The sequence below is a fragment of the Capricornis sumatraensis genome, chromosome 10, assembly GCF_032405125.1.
Source record: "Capricornis sumatraensis isolate serow.1 chromosome 10, serow.2, whole genome shotgun sequence".
Taxonomy (NCBI): domain Eukaryota; kingdom Metazoa; phylum Chordata; class Mammalia; order Artiodactyla; family Bovidae; genus Capricornis; species Capricornis sumatraensis.
In genome coordinates, this window is record NC_091078.1 from 102,883,424 (window position 1) to 102,911,369 (window position 27,946).

General features: G+C 56.1%; 1 protein-coding gene across 1 annotated transcript in view; it reads right to left on the minus strand.

Moving 5' to 3' along the window:
- FGD5 (FYVE, RhoGEF and PH domain containing 5) overlaps positions 1-27,946 on the minus strand; it is a 119,308-nt gene that overhangs the window by 61,999 nt on the left and 29,363 nt on the right. The gene's annotated exons all lie outside the window — the stretch shown is intronic.

Here is a 27,946-nt window from a genome sequence, read left to right on the forward strand (position 1 = left end):
TCCCAGACGACTTCTCATAGAATCTCTCTTCATACTAAAAATTCAAGCATCTTGTTAAATGTGTATCAATACTGATTCCTGCCCTCTGGGAATGATGGATGGATGGATGAGAAGCGGCCATGAGGAAGGCGTCTTCAGGCCTTCAATGGGCAGGCTCAGGACCCCCTGCCCCAGGCCTGGTCCACGTAGGGGGAAGCATGGCCTGGAGGGTACATCAGGGGAGGACATGCGTGTTAGGCGCGGTGCAAGGAGAGGCTATTCCTGGCACCAGGAAGACCACGCACACCTCTCTCCAGGTCTGCCACGAGAAGGACCCATGTCCTCTGGTCCACATGGGGGCCAAGAGCCAGAAAGATCAGGGAGAAGTGGCCTGTTCTTGCCTGGACTCCTGGTGCCGCGTGTGTGTGTGTGTGTGTGTGTGTGTGTGTGTGTAGTGTGGGCTTACAGTCATGCATCTGACTGTACAGAGACACAGCCCTGACCCAGGCTGGAGCCGTGTGTCTGTGTGTGTGTGTGTGTGTGTGTGTGTGTAGTGTGGGCTTACAGTTATGAATCTGTGTGCGGAGGCATAGCCCTGAGGACCTGCTCAGCTATCCCACTGCCCGCCCTTCTGGCCACAGCTCTGCCTTTCTCTTTTTCAAAATAATGGATGGCCCAAAAGTTCATTTGGGGTTTCCTGTAACATGCATGGAATCTCATTAAGATCATTAGAAGATTTCTTATCAGAATTTGGAGGATACAAGGTAGAGGGCCAATATATTCAAAATGCTTCAAGAAAAAAACCTGTCCGCTAAGAATCAACCCTGAATTCCACACAACTGTCCTTCAGCACTGAGCTGGACGTTAAGACATTCCTAAGTAAGCCTGCAGCAGCTTGTGACAACAGAATCTGAGCTGCAGGGAGCATTCGAGGGAGTCCTGCAAAGTGAGGTGAAAGGGCGCTAGACAGAACCACAAACTCACAGGGAGAAATAAAGGTCACACATGGGCGATTACAAAACTGCAATGATGAACTCTGCCAAACAGTCAAGGAAGAATGAGCGCCAATCATTCTCGATGTTTCCCCCCAAAGTTGGGGAGGGAACACTTCCCAACTCATTCCACAAGGCCAGTATTGCCTCCATCCTCCGGGCAGCGAGTCGGAACCCTGAACATCTCGGGCCTGAACACGAAACGTCTTCCAGGTTCACCCTCACACGGGCCCCTCCCGACTCCGCTGGCCCCTCTGTCGCAGCCTCGGAGCCCAAGCCATCGCTTGCCTGGAGTTCTGTTCTGTAACACTCGCTTCCAGTTGGTGCCCCTTCCCTGGGGCTGCCCTCCCATCTCTTACCCCGGCGGCCAGAAGGACCATCTCAGACCCCCTCTGACCCTGCCACCCTCCTGCTGAATCTGCTCAGGGCAGTCCAGTGCTGCTGGCATTTGCCTGCTGGGTGAAGCTCTGCTACCCGGGGGCGCGGGAAGCTGGGCGTCCTGGCGCCCGATGCTGCCGTGAAGTCTGCCCAGCATCGGACACTGCCAGGTACCCAGGAACTTGGGGGGCTCTGCCTCAAGCCAGGTAAGGGATGGACTCCTTGCAGCAGACACTGGGGAGAGAGCTCATGGATGCCCAAAACTCCAGAGATGGGGAGGGGCTGGCTCAAGGTCACATGGCAAAAGGGGGCCAATACACATGGCCTCTGGCTACATTTGATCCCATTTAACAGACATGAAAAGAGAGGCCCAGGTGGGTTCCCTCAGGGCACCACTGTGTGCAGCTGACTCTCAGGCTGCAAGGGCAAATGGGCTTTTGTTCTCTGTGCTCTTTTTACTTCCTTTTGGAGCAGCAGCAGGAGAATCCCCATGAACAGAGGAGCCTGGCGGGCTGCAGTCCATGGGTTCACAGAGTCAGACACGACTGAGCGACTTAGCACAACTCCCAGGTGGGGCTGTCTGGGTTCAAATCCTGGCCAGGTATGATATTACCTTTCTAAGCCTCAGCAGTGCCCAACTCATTCAGCTGCTGGGAGGGGTCAATGAATTATACTGCAAGACACTCACAACAGTGCCTGGCACGTAACAACTCAATGAAGGGGAGCCGCGGCTCTCCTCCTCCCCAGCTTGGCTTGGCTGAGCACGGCTGCTCCATTCTGGACCAACTGCTGACTAAAGTCAGCTTGTCTTTAGCATCTGCTTCTATTCTGACCTCATCCTGATAACACCCATGAAGTCACAGTACGTATTCTTCTAACACTTTAAAATAAACCACACGATTATTCATCTATGACGTGTTTGACGACAATGCCTTTGCCCTCCCCTGAAGGTGCACAAACCTTCAGAGACAAACCCAGTGAGCGCGGATCCACCATCTGTCCTCAAGCCAACCTCAGCTTCTGGCTAGAAACGTGTCCCGGGCTCTCTTTAATCGACTTCTTCCTCTCACTTTTGTGTTCTAGAACGATCTAAGAGGGGAGTCAGGAGACAAGGGCTGGGGTGCTCTCATGATATTCTGGCTCATTAATTTCACCGTCCTACTGAGGGGCTGTGAGCACAACAGACAGAGGCAAACTGCCATGAAAAACACGCTTTCACAACATAAAAAAGTGACTGTAATCCCCCGCCTTGACAGTCAATGGAAGCCTTAGTGGCAGACCCTATCTTAGACTGGACTCATTAGTTGAATAAGCAAATCAAAATAGTCTAGGACCACTGGTGTCAACAGAACTGCGTCTACGCACTTTTGATATTTGCTACCAGCTGATCTTCAAATCCAGGGGAAGAAAAACACCTCCAAGACATGCTTTCTTAATAACTTCTGCCCAAATGCTCCGACACGCCCTGGAAAGCTCATGTCCTTGGTGAGTAATCACTTCCTCCCTAGGGGGACAGAATGGGAACCCTCACAGAGGGTTCATCCATTTCCCCAGTTCAGTTCAGTTCAGTCGCTCAGTCGTGTCCAAATCTTTGTGATCTCATGAACCGCAGCACGCCAAGCCTCCCTGCCCATCACCAACTCCCGGAGTTCAATCAAACTCATGTGCATTGAGTCAGTGATGCCATCCAACCATCTTATCCTCTGTCGTCCCCTTCTCCTCCTGCCCCCAATCCCTCCCAGCATCAGAGTCTTTTCCAATGAGTCAACTCTTTGCATCAGGTGGCCAAAGTATTAGAGTTTCAGCTTCAGCATCAGTCCTTCCAATGAACACCCAGGACTGATCTCCTTTAGGATGGACTGGTTGGATCTCCTTGCAGTCCAAGGGACTCTCAAGAGTCTTCTCCAGCACCACAGCTCAAAAGCATCAATTCTTCGTTGCTCAGCTTTCTTTACAGTCCAACTGTCATATCCATACATGACCACTGGAAAAACCATTTCCCCAGTCAATCAACATGAACCTGTGAGACAGGTCCTTTGCACAGTATGCCCTGAGGAAGGCTGCAAGGCCTGTATTTTCAGCTATCTGGTTCCTATCTGTTTGGTTTTTGGCCATTCAGACTCTGTACTGTAGGTACTGGTAGCACAGTGGTAAACAAACACACACGGTCTGTTCCATGGCCTCTCCAGTCAAAATGCGCAACCCTAACGAGGGGGACTTCCCTGACGGCCCAGTGGCTGAGATTCCACGCTCCTAACGCAAGGCTCCCATCTACTCAGTCACCCATCCACACGCTTTTCACCCATTGGCCGTATGGCCACTCACCCCTCCCTCCCTCCCTCTCTCCACCAGTGCCCCCAGCCCTCCATCCAGCCACTCGCCTACCCATTTATCTGTCCAACTGCCCACCCGCTCAGCCATCCCGCCACCCACCCACCCACCCGGCGATTCTTCTATCCATCCAACCCAACCACCCACCCTTCCATTCCCGCACTCACTGGCTCACCAAAGATAAAGCAGCGCCTACTTCAAAGAGCAAGCCCAGGAAGGAATCAGGGGTGACCACAGTACAGTGCAAAGTACCGGCTGAGAGGACGGGTCCAAAGGTCAGCCTGCCTGGTTTGAATCCCAGCTCTACCACTTCAAGCAAGTTACTGCAACTTTCCATGCCCGTTTTTTGTTTTTTTTTAATCTGCAAATCAAGGGTAATGACACATGCTGGGAAACCGGACAAAAATGCCACGTGGTCAGCAGTGTCGGTTTCGAGACCAAATGGCCTAGAACTTCGGCATCAGATCAAGGAGAGGCGCTGTGACCTCAAGCCAGGCCTCTCTGTCTCTAAGCCGCAGTGGGGATGACTGTCTAGGTTCACTGTGGGCTTCAGGGAGAACAGGATGCGACCTTAATATGTCCCTTTCGGCCAGCCTGCAGAAGGGCCAAGTTTTAAATCCCCCAGACTAGTCTCCACAGGGCTGTGTCCTCCCCCTGGGCCGACTTGTGCTTTAAAGGGAACATAAATTAAAGCTGCTCAGAGCTTGTTACCCTAAACGACCCTCCAAATGAGCACAGTCCTTTCCAGCAGCCTGGAGTCGTAAAAGGACACGAGCACCCATGCGGGGGGGACGAGCGCTTTGTAAGCTGGCCCAGGGCGGTCGGGCTCTGCCCGTTAAATCCCACCCGGTGTGACACTCACTGACAGCGGGAAGGCTGTCCCCTGCGGGAGCCTCTCACGGGCGCCTAGGGCCCTCGCTCTGCCACCGCTGGTGCAGTGACATGTGGGAGGAGGCCAGATTGCAGATGTCACGGCCCCTGGCTCCTCTGAGATAGGCTGGAACCTTCCTGGAGCTCTCCAGCTTGGCGGGGGTGCAGGGGCTTCGGCACTGCGATCTCTGGGAGCTGGAAAGTTTGAGATGCAGGAGACAGGATGACGGACTCGGCAAATATGACTATCCTCATTAGCGGGGTGGCTGGAAGAGCTTAGAAGCGGATGGGGGAGGGGGCTGGGTGCAAAACCAGGGATTTCCAAATCCTCAGACCCGAGTCTAACTCTCTGATCTCAGCACCTTCAGAGTTCACTCAAACATCCCTCCAGAACTTCTCCGGGACACATCTTCTGCCCTGATTATTTCCTGGTCACTCAAACCTGACCCCTCACCAGTCCCCCTTCTTCAAAGGCTCAGGAAGTTTTCCTAGATACACATATCACCTGCACTGGGGGCTCTGAATCTCAGGCACTGGAAACCATGCAGGAGGATGGGGCTCAGAGACCTGAGAGTCCTGCCTTCACTGCTGACCTGTTGCATGGCTATGCTGGTGGGCCTCAGTTAGTGCATCTGTAAAATGGAGGGGCTCAGAGACCTGAGAGTCCTGCCTTCACTGCTGACCTGTAGCATGGCTATGCTGGTGGGCCTCAGTTAGTGCATCTGTAAAATGGAGGGGCTCAGAGACCTGAGAGTCCTGCCTTCACTGCTGACCTGTTGCATGGCTATGCTGGTGGGCCTCAGTTAGTGCATCTGTAAAATGGGGGAGCAGACACCCGCAGCTGTGAAAACGGGTGACTGTGTGCACTTGATGGCCTGGTTGGGGGGCAGGGGGGCCAGGCTCTGAGAGCAGCTGCCGCCTGCAGTCTTCTCCTGGCATGAGCCTCTGCTTCGCTCCCTCTGGAGGGACCGCGGTCCAAACCCGGGGTCAGCCAAGGGAGAGTGCTCGTAATGCTTCCCAGAAACATGATTGAAGGAGAGGCTTTTCTGAAAGTTCAATTTCCATCTTGCACTAAGTAGAAACAGAAGTGCATCCTTGCTCTCCATCCTCCAATAGCCACACCCCTCTTCCTCAAGCACGCACGCCTCAGGGTTTTATAGGGATTTGTTTTCTTGTTATAACAGGTTTATTGACATGTAATTCACATACCAGGAGGTTTATCCTTTTAAAGGGTACAATCCAGCGCTTTTTAGTATAGACACAGAGCTGTGCAGCCATCACCACTATCTAATTTAGAAATTTCTCATCAACCCCAAACGAAACCATGTACCATTTAGCAATCAGCCACATTCCTCTCCCTCCACAACCTCTGGCAACCACTAACTCACTTTCTGTCTCCAGCAGTAGCAGTGTTAGTTGCTCAGTCGTGTCCGACTCTTTGCAGCCCCCTGGACTGTAGCCCGCCAGGCTCCTCTGTCCACGGACTTCTCCAGGCAACAATACTGGAGTTGCCATTTCCATCTTGAGGGAGTCTTCCTGCCCCAGGGATCGAACCCGAGTCTCCTGCACTGCAGGCAGATTCTTTACCACTGAGTCACCAGGGAAGCCCAGGGCTCTGCCTATTCTAAACATTTCATAGAATGGACTCATAGTCAAGTCATCATTTGTCCTTTTGTGTCTGGCTTCTCTATTACTTCAGTGTGCTCAAGGGCCACGTTCCAGCACTGCACTCTGTTCAAGGGCCACTGACACTCCACGGCACGGCTGTGCCACATTCAGCTTGTCCGTCCGTCCATCCCTCAAGAGACACCTGGGCTGTTCCCACGTCTCGGCTAGCCTGAAGAGTGCTCCTAGGAGCATTCACATTAAGAGTTTTGGGGAGTATGTTTTCATTTCTTTTGGCACACCCAGGTGTGGAACGGCTGGGTCATACGGTAACTCTACGTTTAACATTTTGAAAAACCGCTGGACTATTTTTAGCACAACATCTTGCACTCCACTGCCAGCACTGAGGGTTCTGATTTCTTCACGTCCTCATCCCTCCTTGCTACTGTCCGTCCTTGTTATTTTAGCCTTCCTAGTGGCTTTGACGGAGAAGGCAATGGCACCCCACTCCAGTACTCTTGCCGGGAAAATCCCATGGATGGAGGAGCCTGGTGGGCTGCAGTCCATGGGGTCGCACAGAGTCGGACACGACTGAGCGACTTCACTTTCATTTTCACTTTCATGAACTGGAGAAGGATATGGCAACCCACTCCAGTGTTCTTGCCTGGAGAATCCCAGGGACGGGGGAGCCTGGCGGGCTGCCGTCTATGGGGTCGCACAGAGTCAGACACGACTGAAGTGACTTACCAGCAGCAGTGGCTTTGAAGCGGTTTACGGGGATTGTCAAGGAATTCTGTTCTCCTTGATCACAGCTCAGCCTCTTCCTGACCCAAACAAACACTACAGTAATTCCTATTCAAAGAGAAATGTAAGTATGATTCCCAAGGCTTCCTTTACAGAAAATCAAATGAGGTTCAGAAGTGCAGGGAGAACACGTGACTACCTCTGGAGCTCTGCAGAGGCCTCGTAACACGACAGACTGATATCAAGAGGTAACGACGGAGAGAAACCATAGGCCAGAGCCCCAGTCTCGCCAGCGTGACGTTCTCTCTGGTTCTGGCTTCGGGTAACAGTCTTTGCTTCCTGCAACGTGGCGTGCCGGGGAGGACACGGGTGAAGAGTCCTGCGTGTCTGGCTCTCAGCAGCGGCCACACTGTGGGCAGGTGCCCCCTTGGACCACTGACCCCAGACCCATCTCTGGGGCCACAGCAGAGGATAACGTTAAAGGTCACGAGCGTTAGGATCCCACCTCCCAAGGTCAGGCCCCAGCTCTGCCACTTGTCAGCCCAATGCCCTGAGGTCAGCAGCCTAACATGCCTCAGTTTCCTCACCTGTAAAATGGAGATGCTAACAGCACGTCCCCCTCCAGGGTTTACGAGACGATGTGTATGAATGAGGCAGGTGGACTGCTCAGCACAGCGCCTGGTAGGCGGATTCGCTACAATCAGTCTGAGCCAGAGGCCAGAATGTCTCGACCCCTTACAGACCCAGGTGGTAATCCCACCTCTGTCACCAGCTTGCTGGGTGGACTCTTTCCTCTCCTTGGGCCTCAGTTTCCTCATCTGTGACACGAGGGAGTCAGAGGTCTTCTGCAGGCCCCACCACCATGACGTTCTGTGAGTTTGTGTCCAAAGAGGTGCCCTGGGAAGCTGAGGGGGTCTGTCCCAGTGATTCCTGGCTCATCTCTTCTGTTCTGAGCTGTCACGTGCAGCCAAACCACCACCGCCCTGCCCCCCACATGCCCCGGCCCCTCCCCATCTCTGCGCCTCTTTCGAGGCTGTTCCAGAATTCCTTCCTTCCTGCCTCCTGCTCCCCTTGCCCCTTACGGTCCAGCCACACACCACCTCTTCCAGGAAGCCTTCTCTGCCTCTCCAGCGAGGGCTCTCGTCCACAGTCACAGGGGTTTGTGGTGGAAATCTGCACCCCTGAGCCAGCTCCCCTCCCCGCCACCAGCTCTTCGAGGGCAGGAGTCAGGGGCTCACCGTGTACTTCGGTGTCTTCCGTGAATGGCACAGCAGGTGCTCGCGTCGAATGACTGTCCACGGAGCTCGTTGACAGCTCAGAGTTTTACTTGGAAAACAAAGGACAGTATACCCTCGAGACGGCAGGCCGAGCCCAGAGGAGAGGCGGCCAGACAAGTCTTAGTGCACAGACGCGCTATTCTGCTAATTAAGTGAATGAAGCCGCTCAGTCGTGTCCGACTCTTTGCGACCCCATGGACTGTAGCCTACCAGGCTCCTCCCTCCGTGGGATTCTCCAGGCAAGAGTACTGGAGTGAGTTGCCATTTCCTTCTCCAGGGGATCTTCCCAACCCAAGGATCAAACCCGGGTTTCCCGCATTCCAGGCAGACGCTTTAACCTCTGAGCCACTGGAGTACACCAAACCACAAGAATCCCACCAGCTCGGTGTCTTCCCCTTATCCCAGCAGGGATAAGCTGCTGGGACCTCATCCATCCTGACCTCCATCCACAGCCAGGCAGAGACAGGACAACACAGGGGAGGGAGCAGAGGGGCTGCTCCAGACCTCTGGGCATCAGATGTTCACAGTTGAGCTTAATTTACAAAGGGCAAGGGACCACGAGGTAGGGTCAGGGCTGGGCTCCAGGGTCCCATTTCCGAAGGCGGATCGGCCAGACCAGGAGACTGCACAGAGGCAGGGTGGCGGCCACGCCCACACCACCTGTCACGACCACCATCACCCAGTGGTAGAAAGCCACACAGGCTTTGCAGCAGAGCTCCAAGGAGCAGGGATGCAGGCTCTGGATGGCCATAACTGCCAGCCCATTGGCCACCTTGTCTGAGAAGCTCATGGCGCCGTACACGAAGGCTCCACTGTGCGTGTGAGGGACGATGAGGTCAGCCGTCATGGCCAACGAGGTGACCAGGATGGTGGCACAGCCCACGCCCAGCAACACAGCCGCCGCCACATACACAGCCACGCCCGGCTCATCCGCCAGTGCCATTTAGACCATCCTTAAATTTTTAAAAATTTTTATTCACTTACTTGGCTGTGCCCAGTCTTAGCTGTACATGTGGGATCCAGTTCCCTGGCCAGGGATTGAACCCAGGCCCCCAGCAAGGGGAGCGTGGAGTGCCACCGGCTCACCAGGGAAGTCCCGGCCGGACTGTTATATTGCTTTGAGTGTGGCTGAAGGTGGGGGTTGGGAGAGCCCAGCCCTGCACTGTGGGCTGGATCTGGACATGTGTGCGTGCTCGCTCAGTCGTGTCCGACCCTTTGAGACCCTGTGGACTGTAGCCTGCCAGGCACCCCTGTCCGTGGAATTTTCCAGGCAAGAATACTGGAGAGCGTTTCCAGTTCCTCCTCCAGGGGCTCTTCCCGACCCAGGGATGGAGCCCACATCTCCTGTACTGCAGGCGGATTCTTTACCACCGAGCCACCAGGGAGGCCCCACGTGGACACAGCGGGACAATGATAACGGCGGCGGCAGCGACAGTAAGGAGAGGCCGAGCCCAGCGATCCTGAGTGCTGTGCTGGTGACGTGCCCGGCGCCTGACGACCCTTCTCCAGCACCGTATCCTGCAGGTGCCGCGGTGCCCATTTCACAGATGGAGAGCGAAGCAGAGATGGGGCACATGCAGAGCTGGGGTCTCACCTGAGCACAGGGACCCCGGCTTCAGAGCCCATCCCTGTAACTGGCCCCCTACACTAATTCCTCCAGAAGCAGCAGCCCAGGGGGTCGGGCCGGGGCTCCGAGCCAGGAGGCGGACGAGCCCCGCTGCCACCCGCCTCCGGCAGCCGGGAATGCTGAGGCGCTGCGGGGCTACATGACTCCCCCAGGCCTACTTCTCCCTCCCTCAGCCTCGCCCACCCGGAAGCACACTGAGGTGATCCGCACCTGGGCCCACTGCCCTCTGTGCCAGCGAGACAGACGTGGAAATGTGCAAGAGGCGCCTGGACACACCGGGGCCCGCAGGGCAGCCAGCACCGGGCGGGCGGGAGGCAGGGCTGCCCCGACACGTGAGCACGCAGGTCAAGTGTGGTTGAAGCCAGACGCCTGGATGGGGGACACGGGGTCCAGACAGAGACCATCGCCCTAAGGTTGAGACCCGGAAGGGAGGGTGACCCAGGTAAGGCAACAGGCCTGGACCCAGACACCTGAGCACGCACACGCTCGTCACGCAACTCATCTGTGGTCTCCTCTGCCCGCAGTGGGGAAGGAGCACCTCCAGAGAAATATCATGCTTTGCCAAAGGCCTGTGAATGCCCCTTGCTTCTCGAGGGCAGAGCTACTGGCTGAGGACAGATGCCTGGGAAATGCGAAGTCTCCAGGTGGATGAACTCTCCTCTCCAGGCCCAGCTCTGACCTCACCCCCTCTTCCAGGAAGCCTTCCCAGCTGCAACCTCACCTCCTCCTCCAGGAAGCCTTCCGAGCTGCAACCTCACCTCCTCCAGGAGGCCTTCCCAGCTGCAACCTCATCTCCTCCTCCAGGAAGCCTTCCCAGCTCTGACCTCACCCCCTCTTCCAGGAAGCCTTCCCAGCTGCAACCTCATCTCCTCCTCCAGGAAGCCTTCCCAGCTGCAACCTCACCACCTCCAGGAAGCATTCCCAGCTGTGACCTCACCCCCTCTTCCAGGAAGCCTTCCCAGGTGCAACTTCATCCCTCTTCCAAGAAGCCTTCCCACCTGCGAGCTCATTTCCTCCTCCAGAAGCCTTCCTTGACCACTGAGCAGGTCTACCATGAACCTAATGAGACTTCAGCTTTAGGCCCCACACCTGCATGAGTCCCTCTCATGGCTTTGTAGATTATTTTCTATCCTTTGTTATATATTCTTCATCTTAAAGAGACTCCCCAAATTACGTACGCTTCAGAATCTGCCCTGCCCGGCCCCACCTGCCTGCCAAGGCCCTGCTCCCCCTACATGGCCCAGCACCCACGAGCTCCCCTCACTGCTTGTGGCCTTAGCTCTGCACAGGCTTCCCCTCCCTCACCAGCTCCCAGTGCTGAACGCTGCACACGGTAGGTGCTCCACCCACCTGCTGGTTTTAGCAGGCTCCTGGGGGAAGCAGCTCCAGGCAGAGTGTGCATCCGTGAGTAGACACGGACCTGCGGGCATCCCCAGTCACAGCTGCCCCCCAGCACGGGCAGTGCAATTCCCTACAGGCCGAGCGCCTGCTGTCTGCCCCGTCTCACCTGACACGTCACGCGTGCTGGCTGGCTACCCCACCCCTGGTGCGGGGGACACAGAACAGGGAGGAGACGCCCCTTCTCTGCCCTGAGGCACCAGCGAGAACACAGACAGACACGCAGCAGAGGGCACGGAGGGCTGTGAACACAGTTTGGTTCAGTTCAGTTGCTGAGTCGTGCCCAACTCTTTGCAACCCCATGGACCGCAGCACGCCAGGCCTCCCTGTCCATCACCAACTCCCAGAGTTCACTCAGACTCACGTCCATCGAGTCGGTGATGCCATCCAACCATCTCATCTCCTGTCGTCCCCTTCTCCTCCCGCCTTCAATCTTTCCCAGCATCAGGGTCTTTTCCAGTGAGTCAGCTCTTCCCATCAGGTGGCCAAAGTATTGGAGTTTCAGCTTCAGCATCAGTCCTTCCAGTGAATATTCAGGACTGATCTCCTTTAGGATGGACTGGCTGGATCTCCTTGCAGTCCAACTCTCAAGAGTCTTCTCCAACACCAAGCTCCCCACTCCAGTATCCTGGCCTGGAGGATTCCATGGACTGTATAGTCCGTGGGGTGGCAAAGAGTTGGACTGGGTGAACACAGCCAAGGGGCCCTAAGCTGTGGGGGGGGCTTGGAGGTGAGTGAGGAGGGTCACAGGAGGATTCCAGGCCAGGGGAGACCCCAGCCAGTCGCAAGGTTGAACAGGAGACAGAGAGGAAAACAAAAGTTAGGGGAGAGCTCCCAGGAAGGGAGCTCTGCAGAAGGGACTGGAGGAGAGGTGGTGGGACCTGTGTGCTGCGGCGGGGAAGGCTGGGAGGAGGGGCTGGCCGGCAGTGGGCTCGCAAACGCCCCTGGAGTCGGCCTCCCGGGAGGGATGGGAGCCAGAGGAGGTTCTAGCCAGGGAAGGACCCAGGCAGCTGGGGGAGTTCACCCTGGCCACGTGGGAAGACCAGCAGGAGGAGACGGCCTGGATGGGGGCCGGCGCGGCGGGGGCTCAGGCAAGTCCGTGGGATGGAAAGAGGTGAAACGGGCAGCTATCATTACCCTCGTTTCACAGATGAGAAGACTAAGGCTCCGAGACGCTGGGGGGTTTGCTCAGGGTGACACGGTGAGCAAAGGGCGGCCCCAAGACTCAGATTCAGGTCTTCCTGCCCCAAACAGAACCTCTGTCTCTCGAACGGTGAAACTGGGGACGCAAAAGCCACTAAGATAGTACCTGATGCCTGGCACGGACTCAGAGAATGCTGGTCCCCTTGGCAAATCCTACTCAGGCTTTGAGAAATACCTCGTGCTCCCCGGGTGCACTCTGACAGAACTCCACACGCACAGACTTCTGGGGCACGTTGCTGCAGCATAAGCGAGGCCAGCCTGCACTCCCTGGGTCACGGGACTGGCCGGCCCATCCACCCTCCGTCTCACAGCTGGGCTGCACCAGGGCCGTGAGCACTGCTGTGGGTTTGCTGGGGCTGCAGCAAGCCACGCACTTAACAGGTGGGGAAAGTGAGGCCCAGAGCAGGACTAGCGGCAGACGCTGCTGCCGCCCAGCTCAGGGCTCTTTTTTCCCTTGCTCCCAGGAGCCTCCCTGGGGAGGAGGGGTGGGCTGGCGGCGGGGGTTGGGTGGTGGGGGTGGTGGTGGTGGTGGTTTGGGAGGCCGGCAGGGTGTGGCGTCCTGGAGGAAAGAGGCCGGGGAGGGGCAGGGCTGCCCGGGAAGTGGGACCTTTCCCTTCAGCAACAACAAAAAGCCTCGTCCTTGGTGTGCAGAGGGGAGCCCCGCCCTCAGCCCCACCAGCCGGGCCAAGACACATCTTCCAGGCCCCCTCCACCCACCTCCCAGCCTTGTCCTGCATTTCCTGTAAACACCAGCACTTCCTCTGGGGGGAGGGCCTGGCAGTGTTGGGGGGTTGGGGGGCCACACCCGGCGGCCTGCAAGCCCAGCACACAATGGCTGGCCCGGGGCTCCAGCCGGCCCCTCCAACAGCCCAGGCCTTCCCTGCCACCAAGAGAAATGCCACCCTTGGCGAGAGCTGGACAGTCCGACGGTCCCCTGGCGCAGGCGGGGCAGGGCAAGTCTGCAGGGCCACGCAGGGTCCCCCCACCCCACACCAGCCCCTTCCACCATGACGCCGCGTGTTCAGTCCTAGAGGTGAAGGCGCTGGTCAGGAGCACAGAGTCTGAAGCCAGCCTGCCTGGGTTTCCAAAAACCTGGTTCTCCGCTGCTTACCCGCCAGGCAACCACCTCCGCCTCAGTTTTCTCATCTGTGAAATGGGGGAGAATAATATTGCCGATCTCAACAAGTCATGGTGAGGATTCAGTGAGCTGACATGGGCTTCCCTGGTGGCTCAGATGGTGAAGAATCGGCCTGCCAGCAGTGGAGACACAGACGTAGAGAACAGACTTATGGACAAGGGGGTGGGAGAGGAAGCAGAGGGTGAGATGCACAGAGGAAGCGGCGTGGAAGCATACACACTACCATATGTAAACCAGACAGTGGGAATCTGCTGCTCGACGCAGGGACTCAAACGGGGCTGTAACGACCGAGAAGGGTGGGAGACAGAGGGAGGGGGTGTGGTTCAAGAGGGAGGGGACATATGTATACCTGCGGCTAATTCATGCTGTTGTGCGACAGAAATCAAACCAACTCTGAAAAGCAATCATCCATCAATTAAAAATAAATACATGTAATTAATCAAGAAGAATCTGCTTGCCAATGCAGTAGAGCCAATCCCTGGGTCGGGAAGATCCCCTGGAGGAGGAAATGGCAACCCACTCCAGTGTTCTTGCTTACAGAATCCCATAGACAGAGGTGCACGGCAAGGCGACAGTCCACGGGGTTGCAGAGAGTCAGACACGGCTGAGCAACTAACAGAGTCTTCAGTGAGTTGCGTGTACAATGTACATTTTATACAGTACCCAGGACAGTAGCTGGGGTGTAGTCGCTATGTGACTGTTGCTGTTTTAAGTGTTTACTGAACGCTCCGTCCAGGACAGGCCCACATCTTCAGGTTACAGCTCCCCAGAGGCAGGGCCACTCCCCTCCCCGGTGCTTTAGTCTCCTCTCCTCCAAAGGAGGAGTGTCCTCCAAAGTGTCAGTTGCTTGCTCTGTCCTTTCCGACTCTTTGCGACCCCAGGATACTGCAGCCCGCCAGGCTCCTCCGTCCATGGGATTCTCCAGGCAAGAACACTGGAGCGGGGTTGCCATGCCCTCCTCCAGGGGATCTTTCTGACCCAGCGATGGAACCCAGATCTCCTGCACTGCAGGTAGATTCTTTACTGTCTGAGCCACAAACAGCTCTACGTCTCTGAAAAGGGCAATTAAAACCCCTGTTCTGCCCACCTCCTGAGTTGTCGGGAGGTCTAATGAGACAGGAAAGCATATCAATGTGTTAGGTGTTTCAGGCAGAAGCTGGCATTCCCAAGCAGATCATCCCCATATCTCACTTTTGATGATAAACTCTGAAAATTCTTTCTGGACAGAGTTAACGTTACAGCGACACTGAGAGCTTCCTGCGTACCAGCCCTCAGCCAAGCCCTGACCCGTGCGACCTCCCAGGGCCTCTGGAGACGGGCCCATGAGAGGGTGTTAACACCGCACGTCACAGACGATGAAACCGAGGCTTCAACCTAACGTGTGTATGTGTTGCTCTGTTGTGTTTGACTCTTGGCAACCCCCACCGACCGTAGCCCGCCAGGCTCCCCTGGTCCATGGGATTTCCCAGGCAAGAACACTGGAGTGGGTTGCCATTTCTTCCTGCAGGGGAGCTTCCTGACCCAGGGACGGCTGTGTCTCTCGTCGTCTCCTGCACCAGCAGGCAGATTCTTCACCAGTGAGCCACCTGCGACGCCCTTCACTCTAATACCCCATCCCTTAAAAACAGGCTGCACAGGACTTCCTCACTGCCCAGCTACGGTCTGCACAGCACTTTCCCGTCTGCAAACACCTCAGTGGACACTCCCCACGAACCTGTGAGGTGGGCAACATCACCTCCAGGGAGGAGAGGAGAAAACGAGACCAGAGAGCCCCAGCGACCTGCCCCGGGGGACCCACAGTAGAAAGCAGAAACGGAGACTAGCACGTGTGCCCAGCCCGGGCTGAGAGCGCTCCCTACGCTTGACAACACCTGCTCCCCGGACGGACGGCAGTGGTGGGTCCCGGCCTGGGATCAGCCCCGCAACCCTGGGTGCCATGTGAGAAGTTCTAGGGGCCTGTGGCCTGGTATCAGAAAGCAACGATGAACCGTGCAGCGTGTGTGTGTGCGTGTGTGTGCGTGTGTGTGTGTGCGTGCGTGTGTGTGTGTCTGTGTCTGTGTGTGTGTCTGTGTGTCTGTGTCTGTGTGTCTGTGTCTATGTGTGTGTCTGTGTGTCTGTGTGTGTCTGTGTGTGTGCGTGTGTGTGCGCGTGCACATGCGCGTGTGCGTGTGACTGCTCTGAAATACAGGTTCTGGGCTGCAGTGTCAGCTGGCACCGCCCACCCCTCATATGCCCGGGACAGAGACTAGGGGGAAGGAAGGCTAGGGAAACCGTCGTCCCACAGGCCATTCTGGCCCAGGATGAAAGAACGTGCTGGAAAAGAGGCAACCAGCTGGAAACAGAACCCTTGGGGATGGCATGGCCCGTCTTTCAGGTCCCCGTGGTGGTGGGGGGCTGTCCGTGGGGGGGTTCTACCCCCAAGCCAGTCGAAACATATTCTCCCACGTGAAGGTCAAACCACACAGCCCGGTTCAATGACGAGTTTGTCCCCCGTGGGCGATTCAGGTGAGAAGCCTTCTGTGAAACGAGCTGGAAGCGCCATCAACCAGCGAAGCGTTTTCGTAAGAGTCGCCTTCACCAAAGACTCTACGGGCTTTCCTTGTGGCTCAGACGGTAAAGAATCTGCCTCCAATGCAGGAGATCCAGGTTCGATCCCTGGGTCGGGAAGATCCCCTGGGGAAGGGCATGGCAACCCACTCCAGTGTTCTTGCCTGGAGAATCATGGACAGAGGAGCCTGGCGCCTACAGTCCAGGGGTCACAGTTGGGCAGGACTGAGAGACCAACGCTTTCACTTTCTTTCCCTTTACTGAAGGAATCCCCAGGCTCTTTTCCAGCCCCAAAGCCAGCCTCATCCCAACTCCTCAGCCTTCATCCCTCCCCTCTCCCTGCCGGACCGCCCTGCCCCCAGCTTCAGTCTCAGCCCCTCTCCAGACTCTGGATTCGTCCCGTCCCTGGTCAGGGAGGGGCTGGGGGATTCCGTTCAGCTCTGCAGGATCTGAGCATGAAGCGCATCCAGGCAGTGTTCCAACTGCAGCGACTGTAAGACAGGAGGGTGATCGCCGCGCCAGGGCCCGCCACGGCCATGCTGATTTGGGTAAGTCCACCTTGTAACCAGTCCACCCTAAAGGATCCAACCAGCCCATCCTAACGGAAATCAGTCCTGAATATTCATTGGAATCACTGATGCTGAAGTTGAAACTCCAACACTTTGGCCACCTGATGCGAAGAACTGACTCATTGGAAAAGACCCTGAAGCTGGGAAATACTGAACACAGGAGGAGGAGACGACAGAGGACGAGACGGTTGGATGGCATCACTGACTCAATGGACATGGGTTTGGGTAAACTCTGGGAGTTGGTGATGGACAAGGAGGCCCTTCAGTTCACGGGGTCGCAAAGAGTCAGACACGACTGAGCTACTGAACCGCACTGAACTGACCTTGCAACCCCACTCCAGGCTCTGGGAACCCGTTGTGCTAAACCCTCTCACCTCCTAGGCTCAGGAGTCCCGCTACCTTCATCCCAGCTGCACCACCTGCTGCCACACTCCCTGGGCCCGAGAAACTTCCTGAGCCTCTGTGAGCACGAAGAGGAGCCAACAGATAAAAGTGCGATGATGCCACAGCCTTGGGGGGATGACGAGAACCCTGTCCCTGGCGGTACTCAAACTCCGGCTGGCTGAGGACGAAGCGTCCAGTGAGCGGCAGGACGTCCCCATCTCAGAAGTCCCTTCCAACCCCTAAGTGACTGACTTCACTAGTTTTTAATCCACGCTTCCCAGAGTGAAATAAGTTAGGAGCCGACGGGGCCGGCACGTGGAGGACGACTTCGGAACGCAGCTGGATGGCGCCTTTCCTGTGGTCCACCCCGGTCCACAGGGCGGACAGGGGACCCGCTGTCGGCCTTCAGAACATTCAGCATGGAGAGGGCCTGGGGTGGGGTGAGGGCATCACGAGGGGTCTGTGGACAGGTGACAGAAAAGGAAGACAAAACCAACTCCCCCACCCACCCCCAACTCTCGGTCTGCATGAGCTAAGGAAGAATTTCTTTGGAACCTGGGCTGAGGTTGACACCTGTCGTATCCCAGCTACTCCAGACCCAGACATAGGGACGTCCTTACACACCTTAGGAGGTAATGAGGCGCCAGTCCTGGGTTACCGCAAAGGACCAGACCAACAGCAGCCAGGGAAGAGCAGGGGTGGGGGAAAGACTTTCCAGAAAGAAAACCAAAAAACAAAAAATCCCCGGCACAAACAAAGGCACAGAGACAGGAGTGTGGCCTATTTAGGAGACGCGCATTCAGGCACAGCTCTGCACCAGCCCTTCGGAGACACTTTTAGTCTCTCCAGCAAGCCGAAGCGGCAGGGCTATCGGCTCTGAGGGGCAGAGACGTGAAACTGGGAACCTCAGACCACACGGCTGCACAACGGTAGCCCAAGTTTTAAACCAAGTCTCTCCGAGACAACAGCAAGATGCTCAGGCAGTGTGACCTGCATCTCCCTGTCCAGGCCGGCCGTCCCCAAAGGGACCCTTCCCCTCACCCTCCCTTTACATAAACACAGGCGTGCCAGCCAGGTCCCAAGACTGCCTGCCCTCAGGAGTGGACCAGACCAAGGGGAGGTGACTTCTTCACGCCCCTAGTTAAGGAAAAGTCAGATACGTAGAGAAGCGTTCCTAAGGCGCACGGGGGCACCTGGTCTGTTATAAATGCAGATTCCTGGGCCATACCCCACAGCCTGTGGGTCAGAATCTCTGGGTACAGGTCCTAGAAAACTGAATCCCTGATAGTTGTTTTTTTCCCCAAAGGAACAGGAAGGGTTGAGAACTGCTACAGCTAAGAGGGCCAGGAGACTCTGGGTCAAAGCCCAGCTCCCCTAGCCATGCAACCCTGGGCAAGCCACTTCCGCTTCCCGAGCCTCAGTTTCTCCATCTGTCAGGTGGGAATCCCTTCACTCCAATTCATGTGGTTGCTGTGGGCATGGAAGGAAGTCAGGGAAGCTCGCGGGGTGTGCCCAGGTGTGGACCCCGAGAGACCAGTGTGCCTTCCAGCCATCGGACTGGCACTCTGTCCTGAGGGCGAGGGGCGGTCAGGGGTGGCAGAGTGGACCCCACACTCCCCGAGTCGGGGCAGGCGGGCCACCTGGCATCCAGATGGTGCCCTGCATGTAGTGTCTGTGCAGAGCCCTGGGGCACAGGGCTGTCTGCAGCCAGGCCTGACTCAGCCCCCAGCAGAGCGCCTACAGAGGAAATGGGGAGAGGGGTCCCTCCCATTTCAAGGCCAAGAGGAAAAGATCACAGCAGGGAATTCTGGCTCAGCACACCAGCCTAACTCTCCTCCCAGCTAAAAGCTCCCTTTCAGTAGTGCCCGCGGAGGACAGTCTCCCAGCGGCAGAGATCCCAAGGGCTCCTTGGCTGTTGAGCACAGGAGACTCAGTTCATCTCTGTGCAGTTCACATGTGCGGAGACCCTGCTGTGTGCCAGGGCGCTGTGCTAAGCTCTGGAGGGGGCCCCTCCCTTTCATGGAGAGCCAGAGTCTAAAAAGGAAACACACAAATCAAGCAAAACGTCAAACATGAAAACCAGGCAACTTGATTCAGATTCTTGTTTTCTTGAAGAAACATCGAGGAGTCAATTCTCAGGATGTTTACAAACAAGAATAAGGAACGTAAGACTTCATCTGATACATATAACTAACTCTAAAAAATAGAATTAAAATAAAAAACCATTAATAGAGCGGCAAAAGCACAGCACAGAGGCTTAAGGGGGCAACGCCTCGGACAAGGGGCACCGTGGACAGTGGGGCCAGGGTCCGACAACCAGCCTCCTGTCAGCCACCTGCCTGTCTGCCCACGCAGCCAGCACCCACCCTCACACCCACACACAGCACTGCACCCGCAGACCCCTGCGAACATGAGGACGAGGAAAGGGCCTGCTTGCTGGGTGTGCGGTGCAGGGGACCTTCAGCCAGGAACAGGCACACAGCTCCAGAACGGGGAAGGCTGCAGAAAGAGCTCGGGCCGTAAGAGGAGGAGGGAGAACCCGCTGGGAAAATTCAGCTGACGTGAGAGATGCCACTAATTGCCAAAAAAAGAAACAACGAAGGCTTCAAGGGGAAGGTGGCGCTGGAAACAGGCTGAACCGTGCCCCTGGAAACGAGAATGTGCAGGAAGACGAGCAGAGCAGCTGGGACAAAAGCGACCGCGTGGGCCAGGGCTCAGAAGTCCGATGCTCAGGAGGAGCGAGGGGGCTGAACGCGGCTGAGGGGTGCGGCAGAGCTCTCGGGAGCAGAGGGTCCTGACAGGTGTGCCGGGCCTTGAGTGGGCTCCGGACCAAGCCTCAGGCTAGAGGCCTCTGTGAGAAGCGGGGAGAAGGTCACTCTGAGAAGCGCCTGGCCGCCCCAGAGATGCCCTTCCCAGCCCCAGGGAGCAGCGGGTCTCCGGGTGCCTGTGATGCTGAGGCTGGACTGGGAGGGGAGACGCTCCCTCAGCCCCTTGTGGCTCAGGGCGCAGGGGCTGCTGTGATCGCCGCTCCAGCATCTTGAGGACAACTTGGGTTTTCAACTCGGAGATGTTTCCCTGGATCCTGGAAAGCTACAGCGGCTCAAGCCAGTGCCTATCCAGGATAAAAACCCCCCATCCCCGCAACTTAGCTGTCAGGCTGGGCTGCAGAGATGCAAGCCCAATGCTTGGATGTTAGCAACTGCCCGAGGCCTCTTTGGGAAAAAAGAACTGTGGAGAGCCAGGGCCTGGGACCCTAAGATGCTTGGGGGTGGGGAGTCTGAGACCCTAACACACTTGGGGGTAGGGGGTCTGGGGCCCTGGCACACTTCGGAGTGGGGGCCTGGGACCCTGGCACACTTCAGGGTAGGGGGTCTGGGACCCTGGCACACTGCAGGGATAGCTTGAAGGGGGTCCTAAAGCTCCCAGCAAAGCACACTCAGGTGACTGTGGGAGGCAGGCTGGAGAGAGAGCTGTTTGGGGGGCAGTTCAGTTCAGTTTAGTCGCTCAGTCGTGTCCGACTCCTTGCGACCCCATGAATCGCAGCATGCCAGGCCTCCCTATCCATCACCATCTCCCGGAGTTCACTCAGACTCACATCCGTCGAGTCCGTGATGCCATCCAGCCATCTCATCCTCAGTCGTCCCCTTCTCCTCCTGCCCCCAATCCCTCCCAGCATCAGAGTCTTTTCCAATGAGTCAACTCCTTGCATGAGGTGGCCAAAGTACTGGAGTTTCAGCTTTAGTATCATTCCTTCCAAAGAAATCCCAGGGTTGATCTCCTTCACAATGGACTGGTTGGATCTCCCTGCAGTCCAAGGGACTCTCAAGAGTCTTCTCCAACACCACAGTTCAAAAGCATCAATTCTTCGGTGCTCAGCCTTCTTCACAGTCCAACTCTCACATCCATACATGACCACAGGAAAAACCATAGCCTTGACTAGACGGACCTTAGTCGGCAAAGTAATGTCTCTGCTTTTGAATATACTATCTAGGTTGGTCATAACTTTCCTTCCAAGCAGCAAGCGTCTTTTAATTTCATGGCTGCAGTCACCATCTGCAGTGATTTTGGAGCCCCTCAAAATAAAGTCTGACACTGTTTCCACTGTTTGGGGGGCAGGGACCCCTTAATCTTCTCCATGAGGTCACCACTGCCTGGTCCCTGGTGATAAGCTTCCTCTCACACCTGGATCCACGGACGGCGCCCCAGGGCCCCCACCCTGCGCCCCAGGGCCCCCACCCTGTGTCCTCTCTGGATAAGGGGGAAAGGCCAGTGGCGGGTGACAACCGTGCAGCTTGATGTCTGAGCCCCCACCCCTATCTTTTCTGGAATCTTATCCTAAAAACACACCTTTTCTCCTTAACTAAGCCTGTTCATCTCCTTCCCATCCACCCCCGGCTCCAGTAGCCCCTTCCGTGTCTCAGAATCCTGAATTATTCACGCTGACCATAATCTGATACCAGCCAGGGCAGAGCGGCACTGAACCCTGGGCTGCCGGGAGCTGAGCGTCAGAGGCTGCCGGGCACCTCCCACCAGCGCCAAGCGTCATGCTTTTGTTAACAATCCTCACGAGTACTCCTCTTAGATGGGACCAACGGGGCAGGCCCTCTGGATAACACCCTGGTGTCCAGCCACTTCTCCTATGAAAATAACCCAGTAAACACCAAAAAAGCTTTCAGTATAAATACGTTCACCTGAGCACGCTTTCTGATGCAGCAAGTGATTACCGAGGCCCTGTATACACGGTGAAAGGGAATGAGCAGGTTAGCTGGGGGCACAACCACCTAAAGGGAATATCTGTGCAGTCACTTGGTACTGCTGTATTCCCAGAGCCCAACAGACACTCTCCGTACCACTTTCATTAATCAAGCAAATCACTTCATACAATATGCAGTTATAAAATAAAGTGAAAGTGTTCGCTGCTCAGTCGTGTCCGACTCTTTGCAACTCCATGGACGGTAGCCCGCCAGGCTCCTCTGTCCACGGGACGCTCCAGGCAAAAATACAGGAGTGGGTTGCCATTTTCTCCTCCAGGGGATGTTTCCAACCCAGGGATGAAACCCAGATCTCCTGCCCCGCAGGCGGATTCTTTACTGTCTGAGACACCTGGGAAGCTAAGCAAGGTAACGGAGTTTATGCACAATGTAAGCACATCCTTGTTAAACCCTAGATACAGTCATGTAAGGACCAGATACGACCCAGTGGTAGGACTGCATATGTCAGCACTGATTATGTCACTCAGGAGTGGACTATGCAGTCCACGGAATTCTCCAGGCCAGAATCAACAGGGGGCTGGATACTGGCGCTCCTTGCAGTCATTAGAAAGAATGGGGGCAGGACTTCCCTGGTGGCGCAGTGGATAAAGACCTGCCTGCCCACCAGGGGATACAGGTTTGAATCCCACATGCCTCGGAGTGACTAAGCCCCCGAGCCACAACTACTGAAGCTCCCACGATCTAGGGACCGTGAGCCACAGCTTCTGAAGCCTGAGCACTTAGACGCCATGCTCCACAAGAGAAGACACCCCAGCGAGAAGCCTGCAAACCTCAACCAAGAGAAGCCCCTACTCGCCACGCCTGGAGAAAACCCACACATAGCGATGACGACCCAGTGCAAACAAAAATAAGACATAGATACTTTTTTAAAATGAAGAAGGGGGGCAGATCTATGGCCCTAACCGGGAACAGTGTCTGTCAATGTCAACAAAGTGACAGAAGCGGGGTCAGGAAGAATGTATTCAACATGCTTCCGTTTATGTTCAGAAGCGGTCAGGATGGGCGTGCGTAGGTGCGTGCGTGTGTGTGTGTCCCTCCCTGCATGTCTGCACACCCTAAAACATCCTGGGAGGAGCTGGAGAACAGAAGTTCGGTGGTGTGAGATTTGATTTTCTGCCACAGATCTGAGTTTCTGAAGTGCACTTCACCTTCTACCAAACATGTTAAAAATTATTTTTGAACCAAAATGAACTGGTCAACTTTCTCTTCCCAGAGAAAGATTACCCCAACAGCCTGGTTTCCTCCTTGTGTCCAGAATGCTGGCCTTTGGACTGACCCTGTGACCCTGCGCTGGGCCACCCACAGTGGGCTCCTCGCCTCTCGCTCTCTGAACACTAGTCAGTTAATCAGATTGGCATGGGGTGGGGGTTGGGTATTCCAGATGAAAAGGATGAGGTCTGGGCCGTCAAACCGCCCTGGGCCAGGGCTGAAGGGCACAGTGGTCCTGGGGACTCAGATGCAAGTCCAGCCATCTGCAAACAGTTCCAAGCGTACAAAGTGCTTTTCACCTACTATCCCCGCTGCACCTTCACAACAAGTCAACGGGGTTCACAGCAGTATCTCCACATGGAGGCGAAATAAATTTCCGAATTCTTCTCAGCTCGAAGGGGGCAGATCTGACCTGAGAATCTGCACATTTCCCGCCGCCTGGTGACGGTGGAGTGAGGGGAGGTGCTGCAGACACACGTTACCAAACCCTTCTCATATCAAACATCACGAGTCCTACTGAAATAAATCCTTTTCGTTCCATTTCAACTAAATTCCCTATCGCTTCTAATCCATGGACACAAAGCTGCTCCAATGTTTTCTCCCACCACCCGGAAGACAAGGCTAGAATACAGTCAGCCGCTTCGGTGGGGGTGGGGGTGGGGGTGGGCGGGGCTGGCAGCCTGATTCTGTTGCGACCCCCCAACCCTGCCTGTAGTTTGGGGGAGGGGGAATGAGGCTCCCTGGAATGTTGGAGGATTCTACTCTCCACTTTCTCCCAGTTTGAGCGCAATGTGTGTACCTGGTATTTTGGGAGCAGACAAACGGTTTCTCTAGTTCCCCAGATTCACACCTGCCGAGGAATGAAGCCCTAGGACGCAGGACACACACAGCCCTGTGTTGTCGCTGTTGTTCAGCTGTCCAGTCGTGTCCGACTCTTTGTGACCCCAGGCGCCACACCAGGCTGCTCTCTCCCGCTATCTCCCGGAGTGTGCTCAAACTCGTGTCCACTGAGTCAGTGATGCCATCTGACCATCTCATCCTCTGTTGCCCCCTTCTCCTCCTGCCCGCAATCTTTCCCAGCATCAGGGATCTTTTCCGGGTCTGCTCTTCGCATCAGGGGGCCAAAGTATCAGTCCTGAATACTCACTGGAAGGATTTTTAGGATTGCCTGGTTGGATCTCCTTGCAGTCCAAGGGACTCTCGGGAGTCTTCTCCAGTACTACGGTTCAAAAGTTACCAATTCTTCAGTGCGCAGCCTCCCTTGGAGCCCAAGAAAACAGTCTGTCACTGTTACTGGCTGGCATCCCTGACTCAGTGGACGTGAGTCTGAGCAAACTTGGGGAGAGAGTGAAGCACAGGGAGGCCTGGCGTGCTGCAGCGCATGGGGTCACAAAGAGTCGGACACGACTGAGCGACTGAACAACAGCTTCCTTACGGTCCAACCCTCACTTCTCTAGGTGACGACTAGAAAACCGTAGGTTTCACAATACGCATCTTTGCTGGCAAAGTGATGTCTCTGCTTTTTGGTACACTGTCTAGGCTTGTCATAGCTTTCCTTCCAAGGAGCAAGCATCTTTTAATTTCACCATCCGCGATGATTTTGGAGCCCAGAACCTGTCACTGCCAGAGTCTTACCTGCACTCACTGAGAGGGCTTAGATGATGAGATCTGGGACTTCTGAGCCGATGAGATTCAGAAGAGATCCGCTGAGCTGGTGCTGTCATGGGATGAGATCTCTGGGGGCCGTGGGATGCAGCCAACTTTGCTTTTGGGATGAACACGAATCTCTGGGGGTCAGAGGGTGAACTGCCTTGGCGGAAACCTTAGTTTTGGCCTTGTGAGACTCTAAGAGCAGTACCCAGCCCAGCCTACTAGATTTCTGGCCTACAGAACTGAGAGATGTTAAAAAGTGGACTTTGGGTGGGAGGTGGAAAAGAGGTTCAAGAGGAAGGGGACATATGCATGCCTATGGCCGATTCATGCTGAGGTATGGAAGAAACCCACGCCACACTACTGTACTCAGTACAAATGCGATACAACGCAAAACTACCATATTCCACTAAAAATAAATGAGTTGAAAGAAAAAGCAGAAGTTAAGCCAAGAAATGTGTAATAAACCATGATGATAGCAATAGGAAACTAATACGTCATGTAAGAAGTTACTTCCCTGAACCCTTCGTTTTTCCAGTTGGGGAAACTGAGGTCCAGAGAGCAGAATGCAGGTTCCACAGCAAGAGGCAGAGAGACAGAGGGAGCCAAAGGGCCCAGGGGCTCTGGGCTGGCTCCGAGGGGGGGGCCAAGGCTCTGTGCCCCAAACCACACGGCGAAGCAAGTAAGCACCTTTGTCAACAGCCATCATCAGCCTCTTCCGACATGGTGATTCCCAGAGAGCCTGCGAGCGGTCCTGGCCAGCCTCCATCTCCGTGAAAGGAGAGTCCACCCCGGCTGGACTCAGGGACGGGGCAGGGGCAAGGTTAGGGCAGAGGCCGACTCAGAGGCCAGGATTCTAGTCTCCCGGCCAAAGCCACCTAAATAACAGTGCCACCCCACCCCCACCCCCTGCCATCAATTAGCTCCAATTGGCCTATTCAAAGAGCACAAATTCTTGCCTGCCACCCGGGCTTCTAATCCATGGATTAGAGGCACCATGAGAATGGAGCCCTGTGAGCTGAGCAGTGGCCCCTCCAGAGATAACTGGGAGGCAGGTCAGATCCCAACCTCCAAACACACTGTTACATCCACCCTTCCCCTGCCCCACTGAGGGGACGAGAGTCTCACATAACCCCAGGTCAGGTCGATGGAGGCTGGAGAAGGCAGGGATGGTCTGATGAAGGCGGCTACAGCAGGGAGATCTCGGGCTGGGGTCCCACCCAGTGCCCACCTTGCTCAGCCTCTGCAGCTCCCTGCTGCCCTGCAGAACCTCAAGCTTTCGGTCACTCCCTGTCGCAGACAACCTGGCCACTGTGCCCGGGTCTTGTCTCTGGACACCCTGGGCCCTTTCTGACTCTGTGCCTTGCTTGGAACACCCTTTCCATGCTTCCTTGCCAACACTTACACGCCCTTCAAGCCCAGCCTCAGGGCCCAATCTGCATCCTGGAAACTCCTCAGGGAAGCCCATCCTCGACGCACTTGGTGGCTCCTTCTAAGCTGCCAGAACACTGCTCATCGTCCGACCGCACCTATAATCACACCCAGGCAGCTAGCTGTTCACGGACCTGTCTTCTACCCCCGACCTGGGCCACAGTCGGAAGTGCACCCGTGACCCACAGCTCCGAGCCCTACAGGGGGCTGGCACCCAGAAGATGCCCACTGGGTGCTCCTTAAGTTGATCTGATCTCTAGATGTGAGACTCACGGATGCTTCTCAAGGTCAGAATTCTACGCGATAAAATCCCAGGGGCAGAAGCCCGAGAGAGTTGGTTACCTGCTCCTCTCTTGCACAAGGAGGGAGCGGAGACCCGGGTTACCCAGGCATGCCAGGACAGATGAGGCGCAGGGCAAACCAGAGCGGGAAGGAGCAGGGGGCACGTGAGCTCCCAGGTGTGGGAAGGGCGGGCCTGGACCCAGAACACGCGACGCCACCACGGCCAGTCTGGGCGTCCTCATCCAGGGCAGACAAGCAGGAGAGAGGGAATGGGCTCTGGAGCTACGCAGACCTGCAGGCAAACCCCATCTTCTCCTCTGATAACCACGTGGCCTTAAGCAAGTAACCTCCCTGCTCTGAGCCTCAGTTTCCTCATCTGTATAATGGGAAAGATGACTGTTCGTTTCGCTCAGAGGCCTCCCCAGCTCTCATCCTCTGTCACGTTCACTCCTCATGACAGTTCAGGACTCAGCCCCCATCTCACTTTCTCAGAGCTCTTCTCCAGCCAGAAACAGACCAGGGCACCCGTGAGAAGCTCTCAGAACAGCCTGCACTTCTTTGGAGCACTCAGCACAGATGAATTTAAGCAATTCGCTGCCCAGTCAGGCGTCTCCTGTCTGAGTCCCCAGGCTGACTGTCACCCTGCCCTGCGTCTCCTTGCTGTCCCAGGACCCAGGGCACTGATGGGGATCCGGAGGAATCCGTGGGAAGTCCGAGCTGCTGGGGCGTCCCTCGGGGACGACCGTGCCCTTCAGCGTTCGGAAGACATCCCTTTACAGAACTACTTATTGAGCATCACTTGGGTACCAAGTTCTACGCCAAGGGCCGGGGATACAGGGATGAGCTGCGGTGGTGACGCCACAGAGGGGCCCGCCGTGCACCACAGGAGACTATGTCCCGGTCAGCACGGGAGGGCAGATGCTGCACAGAGGCACAGCAGAGAGATGACCAGCCCTGGGAGGGGACACCAGGAGGGCAGGGCTGACCTGCTGGCGGCTGGGGCACACCGCAGAAGGCTTTCCACGGAAGCCTGCTCTGAGCATGCCATCCGGGGTCTGAACACCCCCATCAGAGCGGCATGCCCCTCCCCCGGGCCCCCACCGTCCCCCTCATCACCGCACACGTTTAGGAGGGTGGCAGCTTATCCAGGGGAGGAGGGATGGAGGAGCCAAGCCCACTCTCTCAGCCTCAACTTGCCCCTTCTGTAAAGCGAGGGGCTTCAGAGAGGCTCAGTGGTATTGCGGGCCTCCATCCCCAATGCTGAGAACACGGGAGGGTCAAAGAAAGACCGGAAGACGGGGCAAATCCAGCAACGCACAAATGTCTCTTCATCCTGGTGTTGCTTCTCTGCCCTGGATGAAAGCCTGGGGCCTCCTGGGGTCCGAGACTGGGTTTGGAGTCGGGCGGGGGGAGCTCCTTATCCCACAGGCGAGCAGCTGCCTCTGCTCTGGTCTTTGCTAAGCCACTGACTCACCCCCACGGCTCAAAACCTCCAGCTTTGGGCTGCCAAGGAAACTGGGGTTCGCACCAGGAGCCTCCCTGGAAACCAGATGCACCATC